The sequence below is a fragment of the Schistocerca gregaria genome, chromosome X (assembly GCF_023897955.1).
Source record: "Schistocerca gregaria isolate iqSchGreg1 chromosome X, iqSchGreg1.2, whole genome shotgun sequence".
Classification (NCBI taxonomy): domain Eukaryota; kingdom Metazoa; phylum Arthropoda; class Insecta; order Orthoptera; family Acrididae; genus Schistocerca; species Schistocerca gregaria.
The window spans coordinates 309,235,179-309,249,727 of NC_064931.1; the positions used below are offsets into that span (position 1 = coordinate 309,235,179).

The window sequence follows — 14,549 nt, forward strand, 5'->3', positions numbered from 1 at the left end:
GAACATGCAGTCTGGTTACATTAATGTACAACAGGCATCTGCGTATTAGCGATTCTCTAACAAGCCCAAAACAACGAAGTGTTTCACGAATAGAGGTTAGAGCTTCAGAAAAAGGGGAAATAACTCTTCTGGAGTGTCTATTGGTGTCTCATACGCCATACGCTTCTTCTCTCCCAACAAAAACAAATCCATAGAACGTGATGGCTGCGGGCGGTACTGGCTTGCCCTTACCAAACAAACAACTGGGGAAAACATTGTCGAAATGTTCTCTGCCATTAACGACAAAGTGTATTGGAATCCCATCATGTCAGAACCATAATCGTTGCCAGTGGGACTTTCTCCAATATATACATTAGTACTTCACGGGGAAAGATACGGCAACTTCCTCCATCGAGCGTGTTAGACAGAAGATACAGCCCAGTCAGGTGGTCATGAACAACACTAGCCCATACATTTATGATAAATCCCTGTTGATGGTGGAACACACAAGCTGCCTTAACATTTTCCCGCTCCAAGACGTGGCTACTGTGGCTGTCAAACATACTTTTTCCTAGTGAAGGCAGACTTGTCAGTAAACATAACACACACACTTAGAAGGCAAGCATATTTACAGTTTGGTGTAATACCACTGCAAAGATCTTATACCATTAACTATACTCAACGAGGGAGCTTTAGGACGAAGACCTTTGTGAAGATACTCTAGGTGTAATGACTGAGAACGCAAGAACGAACTGACTCCAAAGATAGTCTTGAGGAACAAACCATTACACTGTAGGAACAGAAATAACACGGGGTGAGGCAGTGTCCTCACAATGCTGTCAGAGCTCTAACCACGCGATCAATTACAAATAGGAACTGGAAGGCCAATCGAAAAGCATTATGTTTCACCTGCGTGCAGGTTTACACTGAGGTGACCAAAGTAATTGGATAGCGATATGCACTTATACAGATGGCGGTAGTTCACTTACGCAAGGTATAAAACGACTGTGCATTGGCAGAGCTGTCATTTGTACGTAAGTGATTCGTGGGCAAAGGTTTCCGACTCGGTTGTGGCCGGACGACTGGAATTAAATTTTGAACGAAGAGTGTTAGTTGGAGCTGGACGCATGGGACATTCCGTTTCGGAAATTCAATATCCCTAGATCCATAGGGTCAGGGGTGTACCGAGGATACACAATTTCATGCATTACCCCGTCACTGCGGACAACGCAGTGGCCCACGGCCTCCACTTATCGACAGAGAGCAGCAGTGTTTGCTTAGAGGTGTCACTGCTAACAGGCTAGCAACACCGCGTGAAACAACAGCGGAAGTCAATATGGGACGTACGACGAACATACCCCTTAGGACAGTGCAGCGAAATTGGCGTTAATGGGCTATGGCAACCGACACAAGCGCCTTTGCTAACAGCATATCACCTGCTGCACTTCTCCTGGGCTCGTGAGAGTATCGGCTGGTCTCTCGACACCTGGAAAACCGTGGCTCGTCAAGTGAGTCCCAATTTCAGTTGGAGTGAGATGATGATGCTGGAATTCTAGAGTGGCGCTGATCCCACGAAGCCATGGACCCAAGTTAACAGGGCACTGTGCAAGCTGGTGGTTGCTCTCCACAATCGTGTGGGCTGTGTTTATATGAAATGGACTGTCCCGTGGTCAAAATGAATCTATCATTGACTGTAAATAGTTACGTTCGTCTACGTGGAGACCATTTGCAACCATTCATAGACTTCATTTTCCCAAACAACGACGGAATTTTTATGGAATAGTTTGCGCTTTGTTTTAAGTACATTGTGGTCCCATCGAACATTTATGGGACATAACCGAGAAGTCAGTTCGCGAATAAAGTACTGCACAGGCAACTCTTTTGCAATTATGGACGGCTATAGCGACAGCGTAGTTCAATATTTCTGCAAGCCACTTGTAAAGGCTAGTTGGGTCTACGCCGCGTCGTGCTGTACTAAACCGGGCAAAGGAGGTCCGACACGGTATTAGGAAGTATCCCATGACTTGTCACCTCAGTTTTTATCACTGAAATTGATTTCGGTAGACTGCAAATGTATCACAAAGACGTAATGTTTGTTGTCACATATATAATATTCGAATATTATACGAATTATGCGGTTGTGGATAGGTAGTTAATTAAAAGCAAGGCTAAAATTAATAATGTGGATTGTCAAAGTATTTTCCTGTTTCTTTAGAATGTATAATTATTGATATGAGACTGCGACAGTATTGTTTCAAAACATCCTTTGTCTGCTGCTCGCTCATTGCTGCATAGACCCAACAGCTGACATCCTCTTTCGTTCATAACACTCATCTAGCCCTGACAACATTGCTGCACGAAACTTTTAAGTATGCCACTGGCTGTGGTCTGGAATTATAGTTTTAATGCTCTTACTTTGCCTGATGTGAGGTAACGGGCGAGTTGCACCCTGAAAATATTCTAAGTTTGGAGTTGGCGTGGCCTTGCAGGCTCCTCAAAAGTTCGACCGCGTGATGCCGGACAAGAGGGGTAGCCCCTGCGCGTGGTTCAGTGACCATGTGGCTGGGATTTCTATGGTGACGCTGTGTCGATAAAGGAATGATACCTCAAAAAGAAACATGTACATTAAAATTATTTTGTATGACGATTCTGATGGTGCAATCAGATTAAACTAATGAAGATTTTGATAAAGTTTGATATCTGACTAAATTATACAAGTAACATCCAGCAACGAATTCCCAAAATCTAAACGGTTCATCCGATTTCGTCGATCGACATGTCTCTAGAAAGCTAGTAGTGTAAACCTAAATTTGTATAAATAACAGGCATGTAACTTTAACAGTACATGAGTTATTGGAGGTCAAAGTGGCCGATTACTGTCTATCGTGTCAGGCCGTAAGTACTCCACAGTTACACAAGAAACTGTTGCAGCATACTTATAAATATATTTATTCATTATGTCTTTGCTTATATCTGATATATACTACTAATGAAGAAATTGGTCAATTATTTACTGTGTTTTAGAAAGCCCAGAGACCTTAGGCTCCTGGCTTACTGCTGTTCTATTCCTTTGATATATCATTATTTGATTTGTTTATGTATTTAATCATGTGTGTGAGCGTGTTTATGGTCCAGTTCTGAGTGTACAACAATAATCACAAATATTTCCTATTATTTACACACTAATATCAAATATCTGACAGGTGAAAACATTTTGAGTATGAACCGAAATTGTTTCTTCTGGACAATTCCTGCTCTTAGACAAATATTTAATTAAAACCTTGTAGCATAGAAGACTAAAATAATTTCTTCTGTTATTAAGACGTAGATTTAAATATTCCTTAACAGTAACAAAAGCAATGACAGACTAATACATTCATTATTACTTTTAAGCCACTAAATTAATCGGCAATCTCTAAATCTCTAGTATGTTGCCATAAACACAGAGATACATTCTGATGGTGTAAAACTAACGCAGGCTACATTTCCTTGATAGAAACTGCTCAATGATTCAAGGAACATGGCATTTGGAGGAAGACCCACAGTCTTGGGCAAATGTTAAAAGTAATTTGTGCGAATCTTACGGTGATTCCACCCACCTACTTCGACCAGTGATATCAAGATGGCGGACACTCCTAGTTCAAGCATACCCAATGACGACCATGGCATCACTCACACTCAAATTCATCAAAAAACAAACATTTAGATGACAGAATAACGACAACATTCCAAAACAATTATTAACCCAACAATCAATTATACAAAATTCTCAACATCTAATACAAAAAAACCTATTGGTATCCTAAATTGTGTGTGACCTGCACAGCTGAAAACAAAGACCACATAACCAGTAAGCCATACAAAACTCAAAAACCCCGTGCAGCAGTTTTCACAAGACCCACATAACTCAAAGAAAGCCCTCAATATTACGAATCCACACACAACTCCAAATCCCAATATTGCAAATTTCAGTTGACTATATAGCTGAAACGAAGCCTTAGATACCAGGAACACACACACAGTTTCAAAACATGAAACCACAAATTTCACTTGACCTATGTGGCAGCAAAAACGAAGCCCATAGTATCAAAAACCAACACACTCAAATTCTCAGAGCAAGTATCCTTACAATCACCTACACTGTCTATCTGAAACTGAGTACAAAAAATAAAACCACACTCACAAATATAAAAAAAAGCAACCAAATCAACAATGGTGGACGAATACTACAATACCTACCAATTACAATACAATACAGTTAGCAAACACTAACAAGAAAAATCTCGATATACACAAATATGAACAACTCACATACCCTACTTAATACAATAAAAAACAGAAACCACAAAAATACTTAAACCCCTGAACACACAAAAAACTAAAAAGCAAAATCGTCTGCTAGCAGTCGAAATAACTATACAAACTTTAATGTAGACAACAAAATGGTTCTGAGCACTAAGGGACTTCTGAGGTCATCAGTCCCCTAGAACTAAGAACTTCTTAAACCTAACTAACCTAAGGACATCACACATCCATGCCGAGGCAGGGTTCGAATCTGCGACCGTAGCGGTTGCGCGGTTTTAGGCGCTACAGCCTGGACCCGCTGAAGTCCCATAGTGCTCAGAGCCATTTGAACCACTCCGGCCGGCCTGTAGACAACATATCTTCGCTCATTGCAACAAGCAGTAAGTAAATTTCTGTATCATATTCATGACTGTCTAAAAAAGAAATATAGTAATAAATCGCCGACGATATGAAATACACGGGAATAATAATTCCAAATATAAAAGTGAATTCATCAGTCACAATACGCAAAATCAAAAGCAACTCACTAGTAAATCGGCACAAACCCTTCCAGTAACAACCTGACCCATTCAACTCAATGTTAAATGACTGAATAACGCACACAAACATCTTGAACAACAAAGCCCCACCAACTGTTACAGTGTCTGCAAACACGAATCTACTCGTAAACACTGCACCCCATCATGACGCCCCACAGCACAACACAGTTACGTTGCAGATCAAAGCAAATGAGTGGAATGGCAACTTTCGCTTGAGCATGTAAATTAATTTCCTACTTGCCCGCAACTAGGATAACAATCTCTAAAGCAAATGTTTGCCTTAGATAGAGGCTGTTCCACCCAATAGTGGAACCTGTCAGCAGCATCATCTGTAGCTAAGCCTATAGGAATAAACTTACACTAGTCTGTAGCCAGTAAATGCACTCATGCTCATAAATTAAGGATAATTGCAGAACGTGATGCCACACAACGTGGCACTACACAAAACTGGTGCTAATAGCATAGGCATGTAGGGAACACATGACACAGATCTGTAAGTCCACGGTATTGGTGATAAGTTGAGAAAACCGTCCAGAAACACTTGTGCCACAAAAAGCCACCGTTTCCTGCGTATGTACCCCAACATCAATATGGGATATAATTACCATGCACACTTACACAGGCCTCGCAACGGGTTGGCATACTCTGGATCACGTGGTCGAGCAGCTATTGGGGTATAGCCTCCCATTCTTGCACCAGTGCCTGTCCGAGTTCCTGAAGCGTCGTAGGGGGTTTGAAGACGTGCAGCGATACTTCGACCGAGATCATCCCAGACGTGCTGGATGGGGTTTAAGTCTGGATAGCAGGAAAGCCATTCCATTCACCTGATATCTTCTGTTTCAAGGTACTCCTCCACTATGACAGCTCGGTGGGGCCGTCCCTTATCCACCAGAAGGAAGGTGGGAGCCACTGCACCTCCGAAAAGGCAGACATACTGGTGCAAAATGACGTCTCGATACACCTGACCTGTTACAGTTCCTCTGTCGAAGACATGCTGGGGTGTACGTGCAACAATCAATCCCAGCCCACAGTATCAAACCACGACCTCCATACAGGTCCCTTTCAAGGACATTAGGGGTTGGTATCTGGTTCCTGGTTCACGCCAGATTAAAACCCGGCGAGAATCACTGTTCAGACTATACCTGGACTCGTTCGCCAACATAACCTAGGACCACTGTTCCAGTGACTATGTACTGTGTTCTTGACACCAGGCTTTACGGATTCTCCTGTGACAGGGGTCAGTGGAAGGCACCTTGCAGGTCTCCAGACGAATAAACCATGTCTGTTCAGTCGTCTGTAGGCTGTGTATCTGGAGATAACTGTTCTAGTGGCTGCGATAAGGCCCTGAGCAAGGCTATCTGCAGTACTCTGTGGCCATCTGCGGGCATTGTTGGTAAGATATCGGTCTTCTTATGGTGTTGTGCACTGTGGACGTCCAGTACTGTAGCGCCTGGACACGTTTCCTGTGTGCTGGAATCGTTGCCATGATCTTGAGATCACACTTTGTTGCACACGACACGGAAAGCCCATGCTACAACCTGCTTTGTTCCACCAGCCTCCAATAGCCCTACTATTCTACCCCTTATAACGTCATCAGTAAGTTGTTTGAGCCATTTTCAACACACAGCCACCATTAGCACGTCTGAAAACGTCTGCACACTTACTCGCTGCACCGTACTTTGGCATGCACCAACACACCTCTGCTTATGTGGACTGCTGCCAGCGCCACCGTGCGACGACCGCAGGTCAAATGCACCACATGGTCTTACTCCGAGGTGATTTAAACCCGCAAGCCGCCCACCAGAGCGTTGTTTCACCATGTATCAGCATGATGGAGTGCACTGGGCAATGTGTCCTTTGGTCATACCATCTCTTGAAATGTAGGCTTGCTTCAAGAGGAACTACTTACTGCTGTGGCAAGTAGCAGTTGACATACAAGTAGGGCCTAAAGTGTGACTAAAATAGCACCACCACTACCACCACCGGAAGCGTCAACTCTTGACTTTATGGGCATAGTCTTACTTTAGCTTCAGGCAATAAATACTGTTGAGAGGAGCATTGCCAAATGGCAACATACACGGGAATCGCCTTCCTAGAATGAATCTTAATAACTGCTGGAACATTTGTTCATTCTGTGTGTGGGAGGTGTTGGGGTGGGAGGAGCACCAGAAGGTGAATAAGTTACCCAAGAAGATCACTGCTGCTTGCTTTGCACTTAGAAATCTTTTTCACTGCATTGGCCCACGAATAGGACTACTAGCGTACTTTTATCAAATCTGTCTTACAGCATAATGTTTTTAGCCAGTTCAGCTAAGGTCTAGAAATTCTTTCTGCGAAAGCATGCTGTAAAAATTGTATAAATTTGTTAAATGAACGCCTTCCCACTGCCTTTTCACGAATACTGTGATTCTTACACTTATGTCCTGGTACATTTGCTCCCTAATGGTATTTATGATATTCATACATTGAAGCGCCAAAGAAACTGATACAGGCATGCATATTCAAATATGTAAACAGGCAGAATATGGCGCTGCGATCGGCAACGCCTATATAAGACTTACGTCGATTACTGCTGCTACAATGGCAGGTTATCAAAATTTAAGTGAGTTTGAACGTGGTGTTACAGTCGGCGCACGAGCGATGGTACACAGCATCACCGACGTAGCGATGTAGTGGGAATTTTCCCGTACTACCATTTCAAAAGTATACCATGAATATCAGGAATCACAGCTGCTGCCGGAAAAAGATCCTGCAAGTTGCAGCATTTTGGAACACTTATTATGTTCGAGTATAATGGCTTTTCTGGAGACTATAAATCTACTGTGTAAGAATAAGCATGGGTTTCGAAAAAGACTGTCGTGTGAAACCCAGCTCGCGCTATTCGTCCACGAGACTCAGAGGGCCATAGACAAGGGTTCCCAGGTAAATGCCGTGTTTCTCGACTTTCGCAAGGCGTTCGATACAGTTCCCCCACAGTCTTAATGAACAAACCAAGAGAATATGGACTATCAGACAAATTGTGTGATTGGATTGAAGAGTTCCTAGATAACAGAACGCAGCATGTCATTCTCAATGGAGAGAAGTCTTCCGAAGTAAGAGTGATTTCAGGTGTGCCTCACGGGAGTGCCGTAGGACCAATGCTATTAACAATATACATAAATGACCTTGTGGATAACATCGGAAGTTCACTGAGGCTTTTTGCGGATGATGCCGTGGTATATCGAGAGATTGTAACAATGGAAAATTGTACTGAAATGCACGAGGATCTGCACCGAATCGACGCTTGGTGCAGGGAATGGCAATTGAATTGCAATATAGACAAGTGTAAAGTGCTGCGAATACATAGAAAAAAGATCCCTTATCATTTAGCTATAGTATAGCAGGTCAGCAACTGCAGGCAGTTAGTTCCATAAATTATCTGGGAGTACGCATTAGGAGTGGTTTAAAATGGAATGATCATATAAAATTAATCGTCGGTAAAGCAGATGCCAGACTGACATTCATTGGAAGAATCTTAAGGAAATGCAGTCCTAAAACAAAGGAAGTTAGTTACAGTACACCAGTTCGCCCACTGCTTTAATATTGCTAAGCAGTGTGGGATCCGTACCAGATAGGGTCGATAGACGAGAGAGAGAAGATCCAATGGAGAGCAGCGGGCATTTGTTGTTTCGAGAACATACCTTCACCGAGGAGTCAAGCCGTGTATTGCTCCCTCCTACGTACACCTCTCGAAGAGACTCTGACGATATAATCAGAGATTAAAGCCCACACAGAGGCATACCTACAATCTTTCTTTCTACGAACAATACGAGACTGGAATAGAAGGGAGAACTGATAGAGGTACTCAAAGTAACCTCCGCCACACACCGTCAGGTGACGTGTGGAGTATGGATGTATATGTAGAGATGTAGAACAGGACCTACGACTGAAGAGAAGCTTTAAACCTCTCCTGGGCCTGTCACACCGATGTCGGACTGTTGATGACTGTAAACATGTCCGGTTGAACAAGTCTCGTTTCAAACTGCGTCGAGCGGATGGACGTGTGCAGGCATCAATCCCTGGACCCTGCAAGTCAGCTGGGTACAGATCAATCTGGTGGAGGCTCTGTAATGGTGTGGGGCATGTGCAGTTGGAGTGATATGGGATCCCTGTTATGTGTAGATACAACTGACAGGTGAAAGGTAAGAAGCATCCTGTTTGACCATTTGCATGCATTTAAGTCCATTGTTCATACTGACTAGCTTTGTCAATTCCAGAAGGACGATGCGACGCCTCACACGTCCAGAATTGCTACAGAGTGGTTTCAGGAACACTGTTCTGAGTTTAAACACTTCTGTTGGGCACTTAACTCCTCTCATGAACATTGAGGATGTCGGCGATGCCTTGCAAAGTACCCCGCCCCACCCCGCCCCACCCCGCCCCACCCCGCCCCACCCCGCCCCACCCCGCCCCACCCCGCCCCACCCCGCCCCACAGCATCCAAAAATTTACTTACAATATTTCCACATCTGCTCATCTTATTGCTTACTTTCACAAGGCAACAAAATAATACATTATAGACAGAATGAAAGGAAAAATAAAAGATACTACAGATGTAAATTTTATTATATTTCTACATTTTCATACAATTAAACAGTGAAATTCGTTGCTGTCACAGTAAAGAATAGGAAGAAGAAATAGGAATTTAACTTCAACACTTTCTGTATCATCGATTGTAGACAGTAGGTTGTAAATGCCTTACTAAAATGTTAATGACATCCAGTTTGAGTTTGTGGGCAAAGTGTATACAATATGAATGATGTATCCTGAGCGAATACCATGTTGGTACCAATTTTCCATGAGGCATTTTGCAGAAGTTATATCTAACTCGTAGTTGGGAGGTGTCCACTGTAGAATGAAATCTCCATAAACAACCATTACTTTGACTACTGCCCAACATCCAAAATGCAAGTTGCTTCGGAACAAATATATTGTCTATGGCGAGGAATCCTTGGCAATCAATGAGGGCATCATACATGCTCCTGGAAAACAGAAAACAATGAACATGGTTTTTTTATATTACAAGTAACTGATAAGCAAAATATATCTATTCTATTAGTAATATACACATATCAGCCATAGCATTATCATCACCTACCTAATAGCCGATATGTCCACCTCTGGCACAGGTAACTGACGACTCGTCGTGGCATGGAAGCAACGAAGCCTTGGTAGGTCGCTGGAGTGAATTGGCACCACATCTGCACACACCGAAAGTCACCTGTTTCCCATATATTCCGGGCAGAGTGGCGATGAGCTCTGACGGTACGATTCATAACATCCCAAATATGTTCCAACAGGTTCGGATGTGGAGAGCTGGGGGTCAGCCCATCAACTGGAACTCGCTACTGTGTTTCTTGAACCACTCCATCACACTCGTGGCCTTCTGAAATTGAGCATTATCATGTTGACAAATGGCACTGCTGTCGGGAAACATGATTGCTGTGAAGGTTGGTTGGTTTTGGGGTTTGATGGGGCTAAACATCGAGGTCACCAGTCCCCTGTTTCAAACAGACATACTTGTAAAATGCCTATACAGTGAAAGCGAAACCTCTGCACCCAGAGGGAGGGAACACCAAGGGGGCACAGAGCTAAATGAACACCGCAATAACACAAAATAGAGGACACTTAAGAGGAGCAGAGCAAATAGTTGACTAGAGTAAAACAGACTACAGTGGTTGATGGATCGGGTAAAAAGTCAACCACTCAACTACAAACGAACCTCCAGCTGGGCGCTGTGAAGAGATTTAAGTTGTCTGCAATCCGTTTACCAACTCCTTGGCCGTCATACTGCCTTGCACACGCTCCAGTGGAGTCACGTATACTAACCTGAATGTTCCCAACACTATAATGGAGCCACCACCAGTTTGTCTCTGTGCTGCAGTATAGGTGTCAAGGAGTTGGTCCGCTGAAAGACGATGGATTTGCGCCTTCCCATCAGCGTGATGAAGATGGTACTGGTATTCAAGAGACCATGCAGCGCTCCCCCACTCCTCCAGCAGCCAGCACCAATGGCCACGTACCCATTTCAGTTGCAGTTGTCGATGTCGGTCTTAACATTTGGTCGTGTCGGAAATCAGCTGCAGATATCTATCGTTAGGAGTTTCCGGTGCATTGTGTGTTCAGCTGCACTTTTACTCTGCCCAGAATTAAAATCTGATATTAGTTCTGCCATAGTTCACCGCCTATCCTGTTTGACCAGTCTGCCCAGCCTACAATGTCAGACATCTAGACATCTGTAATGAGGGATGGTCGCCCAACCCTACGACGTCTGGATGTGGTTTTAGGGCGCACAACTACAATGGTCATTAGCGCCCTGACTAATTTAGGAATGTACCGCGAGGCACAAGGTTAAAACAGCAACTAAAAGGGACAACACTATAAAAGACGTATTAACAGACATAGGATTAAAAAACTACAGCATAATCAAACGTCCTTAGACAGGTGTGTCAAGTTGATAAAACGAAGAACGCGAGCAGCAGCTCCAAGGTCATCCGCTAAAATGGCATCCAGAGTACATGGCAGGCCAAGATCAAGACGCAGCGTAGTAAAATCCGGACAGGACGTTAAAATGTGGCGGACCGTCAGCAATTTCCCACATGGACAGAACGGCGCCGGCGCTGCCGTCAGCAGATGGCGATGGCTGAACTGGCAGTGTCCAATTCGTAGCCAGGCCAGAACGACCTCCTCCCGCCGAGAAGGACGTGAGGAGGACGTGAGGAGGACGTCCAAGCTACGGGAAGAGGTTTCAAGGCCCGAAGCTTGTTGTCCCTAAGTGCAGCCCAATCGGCATGCCACAGCGATAAAATGCGCCGACAAATGATCGTGCTACAATCTGATGAAAGGACATAACAAGAAGCCGTCCGAGGCTGGAGGACCGCAGCCTTGGCCGCGGCATCTGCAGCTTCGTTCCCAGGGATACCGACATGGCCAGGAACCCACATAAAGCTAACTGGAGACCCGTCGTCCACCAGTTGCTGAAGAGAGCGTTGGATCCGGTGCACGAAAGGGTGAACCGGATACGGATCACTGAGGCTCTGGATGGCGCTCAGAGAATCGGAGCAGATGACATAAGCAGAATGTCGGTGGCGGCAGACGTAAAGAACAGCCTGGTAGAGGGCAAAGAGCTCAGCTGTGAAGACCAAACAATGGCCATGTAGCCGGTATTTGAAACTTTGTGCCGCGACAATAAAAGAACACCCGACCCCGTCATTGGTCTTAGAGCCATCTGTATAAATGAAGGTCATATTAATGAACTTCAAACGAAGTTCGACAAAACGGGAGTGGTATACTGAACCGGGGGTAACCTCCTTTGGGAGCGAGCGGAGGTCAAGGTGAACGCGAACCTGAGCCTGGAGCCAAGGTGGCGTGTGGCTCTCGTCCACTCTAAAGGTTGCAGGGAGTGAAAAATCAAGGTGTTGAAGGAGGCGACGAAAGCGAACTCCAGGGGGTAGCAGGGCAGAGACATACAACCCGTATTGACGGTCAAGAGAGTCGTCAAAAAAGGAACGATACGATGGGTGGTCGGGCATTGATAGAAGCCGACAGGCGTAACGACAAAGCAGCATATCGCGCCGGTAGGTGAGTGGCAATTCACCGGCTTCAGCATGAAGACTCTCGATGGGACTAGTATAAAACGCTCCGATCGCAAGACAAACCCCGATGTTGTATGGAGTTGAGGCGACGTAAGATGGACGGCCGTGCAGAGGAGTATACAAAGCACCCATAATCCAGCTTGGAGCGGACGATCGACCGATATAGGCGAAGTAGGACGGTTCGATCCGCTCCGCACGACGTGCCACTGAGAACACGGACATTTAGAGAACGGGTACAACGGGCAGCCAAATATGACATGTGGAGACCAACTAAGTTTCCTGTCAAATGTAAGACCTAAAAATTTTGTTGTCTCCCCGAATGGGAGAGCAACGGGGCCGAGTCGTAAGGGCGGTGGGAGAAACTTTGTAGCGCCAGAAGTTAATACAGACCGTTTTCTCGGCAGAAAAACGGAAGCCATTGGCGACACTCCAGGAGTAAAGACGGTCAAGAGAACGCTGAAGAGAGCGCTCCAGGAAACATGTACGCTACGCGCTGCAATAGATGGATGAAATCGTCCACGAAAAGGGAGCCTGATACATCATCTGGTAGGCAATCCATTATTGGATTGATCGCTATGGCGAATAGAGCGACGCTCAAAACGGAGCCCTGTGGCACCCCATTTTCCTGGCGAAAGGTGTCTTACAGGACAGAACCCACACGTACCCTGAACTGTCGATCCATTAAAAAGGAACGAATAAAAAGAGGGATGCGACCGCGAAAGCCCCATGTATGCATGGTGCGGAGAATGCCCGCCCTACAACAGGTGTCGTAAGCCTTCTCCAAATCAAAGAACACAGCTGCGGTCGGGCGCTTCCGCAAGAAGTTATTCATAATGAAGGTCGACAGGGTAACCAGATGGTCAACAGCAGAGCGGCGCCTACGAAATCCACATTGTACATTGGTAAGTAGGCGTCGAGATTCGAGCAGCCAAACCAACCTAGAGTTAACCATTCGCTCGACCATCTTACAGACAGCTGGTAAGCGAGATGGGTCGATAACTGGAAGTCAAGTGCTTGTCCTTCCCCGGCTTAGGAATCGGTACAACAATAGACTCGCGCCAGCATGCGGGGACATGTCCCTCAATCCAGATGCGATTGTAAGTGCGAAGAAGGAAACCTTTACCAGCAGGAGAAAGGTTCTTCAGTATCTGAATATGAACAGAAACAGGTCCCAGAGCGGAGGACCGTGACCGGGCAAGTACATGTTCGAGTTCGCGCATGGTGAATGGGGCATTGTAGTTTTCACAATTCGAGGAGTGGAAATTAAGTGGCCGAGCCTCCTCTGCCTGCTTTCAGGGGAGGAAGGCAGGGGGGTAATGAGGAGCTCGAAACCTCTGCGAAAAGGCGGCCGAAGGCATTGGAGACATCCTCAGGGGCCACAAGGACGTCATTCGCGACCGTCAAGCCAGAAACTGGTGAGTGGACCTTAATGCCAGATAGCCGGCGCAGGCTACCCCATACAACTGAAGGAGTGAAACTGTTGAAGGTGCTTGTGAAAGCAGCCCAGCTGGCTTTCTTGCTTTCTTTAAAAATACGACACTGCGTTTGTAAGTGATACAATTCGCCACTGTAGGGTGGCGTTTAAAGGTGCGTAAAGCACGTCGACGAGCACGTAAGGCGTCTCTACATGCTGTGGTCCACCAGGGTACCGGTACGTGGCGTGGAGAAGAATAGTGTGAGGGATGGAATATTCAGCAGCAGTGAGAATGACTTCTGTGAGGTGTGCGGCCTGACTATCGCAGCTTGTGAAGGTTTGATCCTGAAAGGTCGCCCTGGAAGTGAAGAGCCCCCAGTCTGCTTTGGAGATGTTCCAACTAGTTGAGCACGGAGAGGGGGTATGATGCAGGAGATGGATAACACACGGGAAGTGGTCGCTCGAATATGTATCAGAAAGCGCATACCACTCAAACCGGCGTGCAAGTTGGGTAGTACATACGGAGAGGTCCAAATAGGAATAGGTGTGAGAGGTGTCTGAAAGGAAAGTAGGGGCGCCAGTATTGAGGCAGACTAGATTGAGCTGGTTTAAAACTTCTGCTAACAGGGAGCCCCTCGGACAGGATGCTGGAGAGCCCCAAAGAGGATGGTGAGCATT

General features: G+C 45.4%; 1 long non-coding RNA gene across 1 annotated transcript in view; it reads right to left on the reverse strand.

The window, feature by feature from the left end:
* Positions 1-9,410: 9,410 nt before the first annotated feature.
* The window catches only part of LOC126298962 (uncharacterized), a 34,209-nt gene continuing 29,070 nt past the window's right edge, over positions 9,411-14,549 (reverse strand). Inside the window, exons 2-3 of the long non-coding RNA XR_007552697.1 lie at positions 9,961-10,248; positions 9,411-9,844 (exon numbers count right to left, since the gene is read on the reverse strand). This is a non-coding gene — a long non-coding RNA (uncharacterized LOC126298962). The remainder of the gene's footprint in view (positions 9,845-9,960; positions 10,249-14,549) is intronic.